Genomic DNA, 12,500 nt, shown 5'->3' with positions numbered 1-12,500 from the left:
AGGTAAGATGCAACCAGAACATACAGCTAAACAGACACGTGAGAACACTCTGGGGGGAGAGAGGTCGGGGTAGCAGAAGCGCCCCCGAGGAAGAGCGCAATGGGCAGGATGGCGCACAGGCAGCCTGCAGAAAGAACGGAAACAGAAGGGCCGTGATGGATAGGGACGCGCGTCGGAGACCCAGACAGAATCAGGGCGGGTGGTGAGCACGGTAATCAAGGAGGCGGCGGTGAGGGTAAGAAGCGGACCGGTCATACAGAGCAATGTTATTGACGTCAGGGTACCGAGAGCGGCGGAGGGAGGAATAGAACCGGTCAGCTCGGGAATAGATCAGATCGAGAATGGGCGGAAGGGAAGCTGCGTCCAGGAGCTCAGGAATGGGCGTCCAGCGTGGCTTCCCCAGCAGCAAGCGGAGGGCGGAATGAAAGAATATATGAAGAGAGCGGAAGGTAGTTGGGGAGGCGTGCGCCCAGACGGGAGAGCAGTAAAGGAGTATAGAAAAGACGTAGAGCCGGAGCAAGTTGACCCGGATGGGAACCGGGAGAGGACACGCCGGACGGAGGAGAGGGGCCAACGCGTGGAGGGCACGCCTGGCCGAGGAAATTGACTCGGTGATGTGGGCCCCCCACCGCAGGCCGGAGTCCAGACGGACACCCAGGTACGTCACCACCGGGGACCAGGGAATCGGAACACCGTGTGAAACAACAGGGGGCGGGGGGCGGGGGAAGCGGCGGGTGAAAAATGCCGCCTGCGATTTGCCGGCATTCGCCAGGATTCCCCAAGAATGGTAGTACGAGGTGATGGATGCAACCGCCGCCGTAAGGCGGACGGGAACGTCCGCGACGTGACGAGATGATGTGACAATGGCGGTGTCATCAGCGTACAAGGTGAGAGAACAATGCGGAGGAGTAGGGATGTCAGAAGTGAAGAGGGAGAACAAGAGGGGGGACAGGATGGCACCCTGAGGGACGCCAGCAGGGATGACGCGGGACTGCGAAACGACATGAGAGACACGGACACAAAATGAACGATGTGAAAGAAAGTTGTAAATAATGTGAATGAGGGCAGGAGGGAAGCCCTGATATGCCAACTTGATGAGGAGCGCGTGATGGTTGACAGTATCGAAGGCCTTCGAAAGATCGAGGAGGATGATACCAGAGTGTTGAAAAGAGGTGAAACCGGCGGTGATCTGGTCCACGACGCGCGCCACGGCGTGCTGAGCCGACAGCCCGCGCCGAAACCCGAATTGAAATGATGGAAGGGGACCGAGAGGGGTGAGATGATGCTCCAGCCGGCGGAGGAGGACTCTCTCGGCCACTTTTGAAAGGACAGACAGGAGACTGATGGGCCGGTAGCCCGAAGGAAGATGAGCATTGGCACGCGGCTTCGGAATGGGGACGACGATCGCAGCCCGCCACGCAGTGGGGAAATGACCCGTGAGGAGAATACCGTTGACAAGCTTGGTGAGGTACACGGTCGCCTTCCGAGACAGGGAGAAGACGAGCCGTGGATGAATGGCATCTGGCCCAGGAGCAGTTGTGACACGAAGGTGCGTGATAATGGAATGAATTTCCCCCGGGGTAGACAGACGGATGTCACCGGGTGCGGGCGGAGGAGGCGGGGTGTAATGAGTGGGAAGGAGGGAAACCACCCCAGGGGGAATACGAGGGGTGAATGACGAGTGAAATGAATCCGCCAGCAGCTCCGCCTTCTGGGCAGGGGACTCGCAAAGGCCCTGCGGCCCCCCACCCAGGGGCGGGATGATGGACGGCGTGGCACGAAGGTTCCGCGCGTACCGGAATATGGACCCCGACTGGAAGGAGAGGGAAGACACTTTACGGACCCGCTCCGCCGCGAGCCACTCCTCAGTGAGCGCCCGGCACCGCGCCCGCAGGTGCACATAGTCGAGCCAACGAGCAACGGCGCGTGATGACTGCCACCGCCGCCGCGCGGCGTCGCGGGCCGCGATGAAGTGTCGAAGGTAGGGAGGAAAGGGAGTGCCACGAATGACAGTGGAGCGGAGAGGAATGGTGGCGCCAGCAGCCGCGAGCACAGCATCACTGAAAACGTGCACGCGCTCATCGAGCTGCTGCGGGGAAGCGACATGGAAGTGCAGATCGAGGTGCCTATCCAGATGAGACCGGTAGGCACCCCAATCTGCACGACTGAAGTCGAACCACGGGCGGGGTCCATGGAGGGGGAGAGAATCGGTACGAACGAAACCAACGACAGGGGTGTGATCTGACGTGAGCTCGGCCCGGGCCTCGAGCCCCGACACAGCCACCTGTCCAACAGAAAGGAGGAGGTCGAGGACACTCGGCCGCTGCCGGACGTGACATGGAATGAAAGTGAATGAGGGGGGAGCGTGAATGGCGAGACGGGGGGAACCCTGAACGAGGCGCTGAAGCTGAGTGCCCCGATTGCTCGTGGACACACAGCCCCAAGCGCGATGCCGGCAATTGAAATCCCCGCCCACGACCACGCGCGCGTCCAGATGGAAGAGAGCACGCAAGTCGTCTGCCGGGAAGGGACCATGTTCAGGGAGATAGACGGAGCACACAGTGAGAGGATGAGGAGCCAGATGGAGACGCACCGCCACCGCCTCGGCATTGCGGAGGGGGGGCAGCGCGCGCTGATGGTGCGGGATGGTAGACAGAATGAGGAGAGCAACACCACCCCCACGAGTGTCCCGGTCCCAGCGATAGATGACGTACCCAGGCACGGAGAAGGGGAGATCGGGTTTGAGCCATGTCTCAGAGAGGAGGACAAGGGCAGGCCGTTCAGTGGACAGGAAGTGCCGGAAGTCCCCCAGCTTCGCTCGAATGCCCCGGGCATTCCAGAGGACAAACTTAAGCTGCTGGGAGCACAGTCCGGAGGAAGTGGAAAATGGACTGGAAATAAATGTCGGCCTGGAGAAGAGGGGTAGGAGCCTGAGAGATGCGGAAGATGGCATCGGCAAAGAACGGCAGCCACGGGAGGAGATTCAGCCGGGCGAGCCAATTGAAAGTCTCAAAAAACACAGGAAAGGGAGCGGAAGCCGGGAACACGGGCGGAGGGCGCACGGAAGGCGGCAGAGAGGAATCAGAAGGGGGGACAGGCGCGGGGGGGCAGTCCGAAGGGACTGGCAGGGGGGCAGGAGCCGGAGCAGGAGCTGCAGCGAGGGAGGAAGCAGCGGGCAGCTGCACAGCCCGCGAGCCCTCCTCAGCCCTCGAGTCCAAAGGCGCTCGCGACACCGGGGGACACGCCGGCTGCACCAGGCCGGGAGGAGCGAGGGAAGGCGAAACACCTGCAGCAGTGGTGGGAGCAGGAGGAGGGGCGCGCAACAAGACAGAAGAAGAGTCAACTGGAGGTGGACCAGGCACGGAACAAAAGAGAGAGGGTAGCTGGGGCGCAGGGGGGACCGGGGCCATAGGTGGGCACGGGGAACGAGCCGCAGGTTGGCCAGCCACTAGCCCAGCGTAGGAAACGACAGAGGGGCATGACGGAAGAGAGAACGAAGGGAGCGGCGGGAACATGTCCTCGTGCGGCCGGCGCTGGAACTGAAGCGGAGCACGGGGCTGCCGAGGAGGCGCCGCAGAGGCGTCCTGGCCCGGCGGACGAGGCTTTGGTCCCTGGCGACGCAGCTGCCCCTCGATGAACTGCACGTAAGTGGGGCAGGTACGAGCATTCGCCGGATGTGGCCCCGAGCAGTTCACGCACTGCGGAGGCTCGTCGGGTAGCTTCGGGCAGGACCCGCGGACGTGGTGCTGGGTGCAGCGGAGACAGCGGAAGGGATTTCCACAGTCCGCCGCGTGGTGTCCCCACCTCTGGCATTGGTGGCATTGAAGAGGCCGCGCCGTGCCCCGGAACTCCTCCCATTGGACGGTGAGGCCAGCTAGGTGCCGGACTGCTCGGGCCTTGGCGACCTGCGCGGCATCTGTGAGGACCACGAGAAATCTGATGAAGCCCCGGTGGAGCTCGCGCTCCGAAGTGAGGGGCCGGAGCGACTCGGGGTGCACCCCAACGGCACGCAATTCCTCCAGGACCGAGTCCTGGGAAGTCTCGGAGGGGAGACCCGCCAGGACAATCCGGGGTGAAGTCTTCCGACCCAATGGAAACGTGTGGCAAGGGATGCCATGGTCCCGGAAATACGTCAGCAGGGCCTCCCGGTCGTGCAGGCTTGTGGGGTGATAGCGTGGATAGCCCCGAAGATAGTCCACGGTGAAGTTCCCCTGCAGCTTCTGCCGCAGCGACCGGTTCCCGCGAATGGCGTCAACATTCAGTTTGGTATTGACAACAATTGGCGGAATGCGCCGTGGCGCAGTACCACTATCCGGTGACAGCCCGGGCGGGCGAGGGGCCACAGCAGGCGCAGGCGACGAAGGAAGACCAGGCTGGGCCGGCGGGACAACACGGTCGGCCGCCGCCAGGACACCCGGCACAGACGCAGTGTCAGAGGCAGCCCCGGGACAGCCACGAGGGACACCGACGGCCAGGCCAGGCACGCCAGGGTCCGCCACAGCAGACCGGCGCGGTCCCCGGGACAGGGAGCCCGAAGCCGCCTGCGCCGACGCCATGGCAGCACCGACGCCATCAGTGGACGGCCCCGGGCAACTGGAGATGGGCCCACCGGCAGTAGAGCCAGGCAGGGGCGCACCGGCGGCGAGGCTGCGCCAGGTCTCCTCAACCTGGTGGAGCAAATGGACATCGGGGAGCGAGCCCCGACGCCGCGGGCTCACACCAGGGCCGTCAGAGTCGATGCGGTGCAAATCGTCCGGCCAGGATGGCACCCGCGAAGTGGAAGCAGCAGGAGCGCAGCCCCGGGCCACGGCGTCAATTGTGGCATCAACTGAAGAGCCAGCACGGCGCTTCAGCGCCAAAGTGGAGTCCAGCTGGGTGCGCCGGGACTTGTGTAGATCGGCCCGGGCAATGGCGCGTGAAGAAGGCGTGCTACCACCATCGTCGTTCGGGCGCTGAGAGGCAAACCAGTGGCGAGATACAATAGCCTTTGCCGCATCCTTCGATATTTTGGCAGGCTTCCTCTCAACAGGGCTACCAGGAGGCGAAGCGTCATCAGAATCGGAAGAGGACGAAACCGCATGAGCAGAACGCCGACCAGGAGTCGCCCAAAATTTATTCGCACCCTGGGAGCGAGGTGGAAGAGGCGAAAGTGGAGGTTGCCCCAATGGAAATGATAAAGTGTCTTTGTCGGCCATCTTGGTTGCAGGTAAGCACAAAGCGACAGAATCGATACTCCCACACTCACAATCGATCCATCACCGACGAAGCAGAATGTTTACATAGTAACACGAAGTAAGAAACACAGTTTAAAATGTAACTAGGCAGAGCCCCGACGCACAAACACCTGTGCTGATGCCTGAAGGTACGTAGATGTCGAAATATAGCACTTCGATGCACAAATCACCACTGAACACAAGAAATCGAACCAAAACACAAGCTACCAGGAAGAAGCTGTACACTGGTCCGCAACCTACGAGAAAGTGGCGCCCCGGCCGCTGGAAATTACTTTTGTTACACGTCCCTCCGCGGAGCGCGACCAATCACGAGCCGCGGAGCGCTCCGATTGGTCGCGCAACAAGAAGCCAAGAAAACTTTTCACGAAAAAAATTCAGTTCCCGTCTCACTCATCTAGCGACAGCGGCACAGCTCAGACCTACGATGCCCCCCAAGACGAGCGGTAAGGCAGCCAAAAAGGCGGGCAAGGCCCAGAAAAACATCTCGAAGGGCGACAAGAAAAAGAAGCGCAAGAGGAAGGAAAGCTACGCAATCTACATCTACAAAGTGTTGAAGCAAGTTCATCCGGACACTGGCATATCATCTAAGGCCATGAGCATCATGAACAGTTTCGTGAACGACATTTTCGAGCGCATCGCGGCAGAGGCCAGCCGCCTCGCCCACTACAACAAGCGCTCCACCATCACCAGCCGCGAGATACAGACGGCCGTGAGACTGCTGCTGCCCGGGGAGCTGGCCAAGCACGCTGTCAGCGAGGGCACCAAGGCTGTCACCAAATACACCAGCTCCAAGTGAGCAGGTCTGGTGTGCACATGCTTACATAAACGGTCCTTTTCAGGACCAAGAACATGATCATGAAAGGAAATGCTTCTGCTGCTGTTCTACAATTCCCTCAATCCCTATGATAGTAAATGTAAGCTTAACCAAGGCAGAAATATTTTCATTAAAAAAAGTCTTTAAGACGCATGGTTTACTGGCTGAGATATATATATATATATTTTTTTTTTTTGCTTACTTCTGTGGTCATTAGTACATTGCTACAAATATATTTATATATATAAAAAAATAAATAAAAAAATCCTTTCTATTTAATTTAGTTAGATCATATATCAATATTAATGGCAAAGACCAGTTGCATCGATTCACTTTGAAAATAATTCCATTTGTGCTAAAACTGGACACAGTAAAAAAAAAAAAAAAAAAAAAAAAAAAAAAAAAAAAAAAAAAACTGAAAAAAAAATATATATATACACACACACACACATAATTCGAATTCATATTATGCTTAACTGCGTTTGAATTTGCAATCATGCACAAGATGTTTTGTACTTCGAAGTAAAAACAACATTATGTACTATTTAACTACCCACAGTACAAATGGATCCAAAAAAAAAGTGAATTTTCATGCAGACGAAAATGCTTACATTTATTCTATTTATATTAAGTACCCATTACTAACAGCTTATACTGGGTGGAATACAACAGTTGACATGATTTTACTTATATGGCAATTTAATATTTAACCAAAATTAATGGTAAACTAATATTTTAAAGTGTCATTTATGGCCCCTTACCTTCAGCATGTTTGCTTCCTTGCACACAAACGAGGACAAACACATCACCCAACTGAAAAAAAAAAAAAAATTTCACTTGCATCACAAATAATTTAAAATTTTTCACCACATGAAGTAAATATTTCGCAATAAAAAAAAATATAGCCCTAGGACTCGTGTGCACACCTTTTCTTCCCCACATCGCACACGCAAACAAAACTTCCAAATTATTACAAAATCACTCGATTATTATACATACATAAACACACATGTATTTTCCGAATAAGTGAGAAATGCAGGCCGATGAAAGTCAAATTTCGTTTCGGAAATTAAATCTCGCACAACTACCGACACATAACCAAACTTGCGTACATTTACATAGCATTAACCCTCTAAATAATAAACAAATGAAAGCAGAAAAAACAACATCGCTACCCACCGCGCGCGCTCCTGGCGGCGGGAGTAGGAACTACTTTGCACACAGACCGACATAGCCCCCTGCCAAAAACAGTAAAATAAATAATATATATAAGTCTTTTGGCGGGAAAAAATTTCTCAACCGCCTGGGAGCACCCTAGTGTGTGCCTGTCTTTAGGTTATGTTACTTTTAACTTCATTTTCTACAGGCAGACGCGAGGGTGCTCGCCCATTATTTTTATTTTTTTAAATTCTTTCCTACCTTTGGTGTGCCATGCAAGAATTTATCGTCAAAATGGCGGCCCCGAGTGCAAATTTCTCGTCTGCACTGCTGGCTGGATGATTATGTGATGTTTTGAAGGAGGGTGTTTTTTTTTGTTTGGATTTTGTGTGAGGGGGGGAGGGGGCTGGGCTAGCTTTTTTTTTTTTAAATTTTCTAAACATTCATCTCTTATGTAACAGTGTTCAGCATTAAAAAATTTAAAAGAAGAGGCACTTACTCATCAATTTCAAAACAGCCTATGAAGAAAAATAAAAAAAATTTAAATTCATTCCAGTTTTATACATTCATGATTTGATCACATGTATAACTTTTCTTTTTTATTACCTTATTTAATTTTATTATTATTACTACTATTGCTGCTACAACCTAGAAGATACCTCAGTGATACTAATACCTGCTGGTAAAGTTAAAGGTTTCACCTTTCTTTCTTTAAACATATCACAATACCTTTCTTGAGTTAAATATTATCTAATGGCTTTAAGAAGTTATGGTAATGTTCATCAGTTATAGAGTGTGGGTTTGTGTGTGTGTGTGAGAGTGTATTTTGAAGAGGGCTTTGGTGGTTGGGATGGTGAGGGTGGTGGGTGTTGTGTGTGGGGAGGGGGGGGGGGAAGTAAAAGAGTGTTCATTACACGATTTCTCCTGTTGTTTGTAACAATCACACCTGGTATAGCTATTTCGAGTGGCAAATACAAACTGCAAAAAAAAAACATCTATATCATTGCCAACGGCCATATCACGATGAACACACCGGTTCTCGTCCGATCACCGAAGTTAAGCATCGTCGAGCGTGGTTAGTACTTAGATGGGTGACCGCTTGGGAACACCACGTGCCGTTGGCACTACTATTTTGCACCCTACAGAAAAAATTTTTTTTTTAAAAATTTCAATTTTAAATTTTTTTTTCCCCCACAATCACCACATTTCCCCCCCCCCCCCCCCCTAACACACACACTCACTCTCTCTCAATCAATCAATCAATCAATCAATCAATCAATCAATCAATCAATCACTCACTCACTCACTCACTCACTCACTCACCCACCCAGTAGCTGTGAATCTTTGCATGTGTATACCTCATACAAAATTCAAAGTGAAAAAATAAATATATAAGTGTATATGTATGTATGTATGTATGTATGTATGTATATATGTATATATGTATATATATATATATATATATATATATATATATATATATATATATATATATATATATATATATATATATATATATATATAAACACACACACACACACCTATTTTGAAGTTTCTCTGTTTCAGTGGGCAGTTATGTATAATAATGAGAGATTCAAAAAGACGTTGATAACAATGTCATCAATGCCTGTTTAGTGTGCTCATTTGTTGGATGGTCGGCAGCAATACTAGAGGTGGTACAGCTGTAACCTGTAAAATTGTACCTGCAATGTGTTGTGTATGGAAAAAAATAAAAATTATATCATCTAAATTTTTGTTATCCAACAATAACCTTCCCATCAATGCATGATGTCACAGTAGCCATAGCTCTACTCTTTCTGCCATATAACATTGGGGGAAAAAAAAAAAAAAAAAGGAGCTATTAGAATAATAACAAAAGATAAAAAATCATCTAACTGCAGACCAAAATTCAAAAAACTTAAAGTCCTGACTGCCATAAATGAATACGTTCTAGAAACTTTTTATTCATTCTTAAGAAAAAGAAGAAAAAAAAAATTATTATTTTTTTTTTTTTTTTTTTTTTTAGATATTCGCACATAGGTATAACACCAGAAATGCTAGTAAATTGAGGATAGTTGAACATAACACTAGGCGATTTGAAAATGGACTAAATTACTTGGGAGTAAAACTTTACAACTTAATATCACAGAAAATAACTAAAACAATTTACCAGTATTAAAAAAAAAAACAGTAAAAAAAATTCTTCTAGAATATCCTACCTACCCTCTGAAGCTATTCTTTAATTTGATTGATAATAGAGAAATTGAACTGTTAATTTGTTGAATGGACTTGTGATAACAGCTGCTTCATGTTTTGCATAAAGTTAAATTGTGTAACATGTTATGTATTTTTTTTTTTTGAAATTTTTTTTCTTGGTAACTTGCATCATGTAAATATTAATTGTCTGCACATACATGTTCTATATCCCGGAGCCTTGACTCCACGTGGGATCAACAGAACAAAAATACAAAAAAAAAAAAAAAATCCAGCTCACTAATCTAGGTGCATTTTGCTAACAATATTTGGAATATATATATATTTTTTTTTTGTGTAACATGCAAATTCTGTATTATTCTGCACACATTATTTATAATCTTCTATCATTTTCTTAGATAATAACTATTAATTCATAAAATAGATTGTGTGTGCATAACCTCCTGGAAACATTTGCACTTACCTCCTACTTTACTTTTTCATTTAAGCAATCCTATTCGCATGTATACACTTAGGTTGCAGCATCGAAATTGTGTAAAATTCAAAGTGTGTATTGCCTGAAAAAAAAAAAAAAAAAAAAAAAGACATACCAAATATTTGCATACAGCGACACACTACATATTTGCACACAGTGGAGTTTTGCGGTAATTAACCTAGCACAATTTACCACACGCAATCACACGCCCGCGATGAGATAACACACTCGCTGTTTTCCTGTTGACCGGCACGAGGAGTAAGAAAAATTGATATTTACACGAGCACACACTCCCACACTAGTCACAACGTCGGTCATCAAGTTGTGTTGAAAATTCCTGTAGCCTCTGTTTTCCCAAATGATTTCACTTAAAATTTCATTTAACAAGACCATAAACAAATTTACAATACTAATTTCTTAAACAAACACTTCAGCGAACAAGTGACTGTCGCATTCATTACAAAGCTTACAACTTAACAGATGTTTCCGATGTGAAATAAAATAAGAAAATGTTTTACAACCAACCTAGAACATTTAGTCAAAACGTTTTTGTCCTGGTTTATGATTATTTTCCGTGACATGAATGTTTCAAAACTAATAAAAATACGAATGCAGCCAAATATAATGAAGTTAGCACATAAAAGACGACTTAAAATATTTCATTTTTCGAGAATTGGCAGAGCAAGAACGCACAGGTCCAACGGAAATTTCTTTAAAGATAAACGACCATCGGACAAAAACACCCCCTCCCCTCATCCTCAAAAATACGTGAATAATATACTTTTTCAATTATATTTTTATCGTTTTTTTTTTTTTTTTTTTAATATACTCATTAAAACTTCAAAATAAGCAGGTACTCGTGTGTTTTTCTCTCTACAATGTACCTGATCTCGGTGCGTAAACCTACATCATTTAGAGATGGAATTAATGTACACATACAAGTAAAATTTTGTTCCATTGTAAAATTGAGAGAAAGAAGGTTTTCCAAACGCATTAAGTATGGAGACTTTAAATAAGATTACGAGCTTATAAATGTTTGCAACGAAATAAAGTGACCATGTATCTGCAATTTCAAAAATATTTTTGCTCTGCTAACCTCACATGCAAGCAAGTAAAAATAACCTCACAACTTACTTACCTCTCTCAATTTCGCAGTACCAAAACATAGAAGGGATAAATAGGATAGTTTTTATTCGAAATCCTGCAAGAGTTTTAATTTTTATTAAAATATTTCTCCAATGTAGCATGTGTGTGGAATACTTCATCAGCAACTTGCATCTGCACCTTGAGTGAATTGAAGGGCAGCCAGTTTTAAAAGCTAAACAGAAACTGCACTCTTGAGAATGCATCAGATCCAAGTGAAATGCTTGTTGTGTGTACAGTTAAAAGTTTTATTATTCACACAATGAAAATGTAAACAAAATTTACTCACAATAATAATCACATCATCCTTGGAGGTGCACGAAGAAAGCCATTCCAGGTGGCACTGAACAAGGTGATTTGCTAGTGCTTCCACAGCAAACAGCCTTCATGAAATTATCTCCACATTTTCAGCATACTATACACTAAAGTATACCTAAGTTAATTTAACCATTTTCAAGTGATTCCAGCACAAATTACGTATTTGATTCCTTGAATAACATCTGCAAATGAAAAGTTCCCTGTTTGGTGTAGCAGTAAATTTAAACAGCTCGCAGTGCAAATTAAACAGTGCAGCTGCCATAAAAAAATTACACTATTAGTGGAACTGCCCATTATGTCATCGTAGACTGCTGACATTTAGAAAACATTGAAAAATCAGTGCTAAAGAAGCCCTACATTACTTTCGCTGTCCAAAGTGCGCTGCTCCCTACGTGAGCAAGGCATCGAGAATTTTCTGAACCGTCCGCAACCAGAAAATTGGGTAACCAGATATTTGCGGCCTGAGACGCACTTAGAGTCTCTCCCTAACCCGGACCCCTCCCAAACACACTTAGTTTTAACTTAGGTTAGGAAAAAAAAAAAAAAAAAAAAAAAATAGAGAGAAAAATTTTATTTTCACTTTGCTCTTGCATTCTGTAGGATCAGTCTCGTCATGGCAGATACCGCAGCAGCGACTGCAGCACCAGCTGTTGCCCCATCACAGGCAGCTTCCCCGAAGAAAGGCAAGGCTGCGTCGAAGAAGCCACGAGCCAAGCCCGCGCACCCGCGCACATCTGAAATGGTGGCCTCTGCGATCAAGAGCCTCAAGGAAAGGGGCGGCTCATCACTGCAAGCCATCAAGAAATACGTCGCCTCTACCTACAAAGTAGATGCGGAAAAGCTGGCACCTTTCATCAAGAAATACTTGAAGGCAGCAGTGGCTAGCGGCGAGCTTGTCCAAACCAAAGGCAAGGGTGCGTCTGGCTCCTTCAAGCTGGCTTCAGGGACCACCGGTGCTCCGGACCAGCCCAAGGCTCCAAGCGGCAAGCGTGGTGCAGCTGCCCCTAAGGAAAAGAAGCGATCCGTAGCCAAGAAGGCAGCGGTGGGCAAGAAACCAGTCAAGAAGACTCCGCCTACAGCAGAAAAGAAAAAAAAGGCAGCAGCTGCAACCCCCAAGCCCAAGAAGGCACCTTCAAAGGCAAAA

General features: G+C 47.9%; 1 non-coding gene across 1 annotated transcript; it reads left to right on the top strand.

Moving 5' to 3' along the window:
• The first annotated feature begins 8,211 nt into the window (after positions 1 to 8,211).
• On the top strand, positions 8,212 to 8,330 carry LOC134543848 (5S ribosomal RNA). The gene has a single exon (XR_010077297.1). It is a non-coding gene; the product is annotated as a 5S ribosomal RNA (ribosomal RNA).
• The last annotated feature ends 4,170 nt before the right edge of the window (positions 8,331 to 12,500 follow it).

Source organism: Bacillus rossius, unplaced genomic scaffold (assembly GCF_032445375.1).
Source record: "Bacillus rossius redtenbacheri isolate Brsri unplaced genomic scaffold, Brsri_v3 Brsri_v3_scf22, whole genome shotgun sequence".
In the NCBI taxonomy this organism is placed as follows: Eukaryota; Metazoa; Arthropoda; class Insecta; order Phasmatodea; family Bacillidae; genus Bacillus; species Bacillus rossius.
Note: the sequence above shows the minus strand (reverse complement) of the source record. Positions and strands in the feature narration are given on the sequence as shown.